This window comes from Morone saxatilis, unplaced genomic scaffold (genome assembly GCF_004916995.1).
Source record: "Morone saxatilis isolate NCDOM2014 unplaced genomic scaffold, NCSU_SB_2.0 Contig22, whole genome shotgun sequence".
Taxonomy (NCBI): domain Eukaryota; kingdom Metazoa; phylum Chordata; class Actinopteri; family Moronidae; genus Morone; species Morone saxatilis.
The window spans coordinates 11,167,547-11,168,096 of NW_023339785.1; the positions used below are offsets into that span (position 1 = coordinate 11,167,547).

Below are 550 nucleotides of genomic sequence, written 5' to 3' on the forward strand. Positions count from 1 at the left end.
TGTATTTGTGTGTATTTGTGTGTAAAGGGCAGCTGGTTGTAATTACTGATTTGATTTGGTCCATTATCACAGAGGACCGCATTACGTTTGTCCTTTTATAATCTGTCACCTAATTACTCCAAACCCACAAAGACTAATTAATGAGCAGGAAGGCGCCATGACTCCCGGGCTGCAAGAACCTCCCTCAGCGTTACATCAGATCTGTTCTTCGTCCTCTATTTCTTCACACTCGCTTTAACATTTTAGATTGTTCTTCTTTCAGATATTTTAATTTCACTTCACTTCTCCACTTTCCATGATCCATTTCTCTCTGGTTTCATCTTTCGCAGCATTGATTTTTATTTTTTTGGATCCAGCTGTTGACAAATGGAGCAATGATGATGAGGATAATATCTGAGGTCCAATATCATTGGGCACAACATTTCACAAATAAACAATAATGTAGATACAGTCATTAAAGCAACTCAATTATATTTCCATTGTTAACAATTCTGTCATTCAAGCTAGCTAAGTGCTGCTGGGGCCACTGGAAGCACAATTATGTTAGCAT

The 550-nt window shown here is 38.0% G+C and overlaps 1 protein-coding gene across 1 annotated transcript in view; it reads left to right on the forward strand.

Annotated features, from left to right (window-relative positions):
• LOC118333961 (sodium/hydrogen exchanger 7-like) overlaps positions 1 to 550 on the forward strand; it is an 8,718-nt gene that overhangs the window by 7,790 nt on the left and 378 nt on the right. The gene's annotated exons all lie outside the window — the stretch shown is intronic.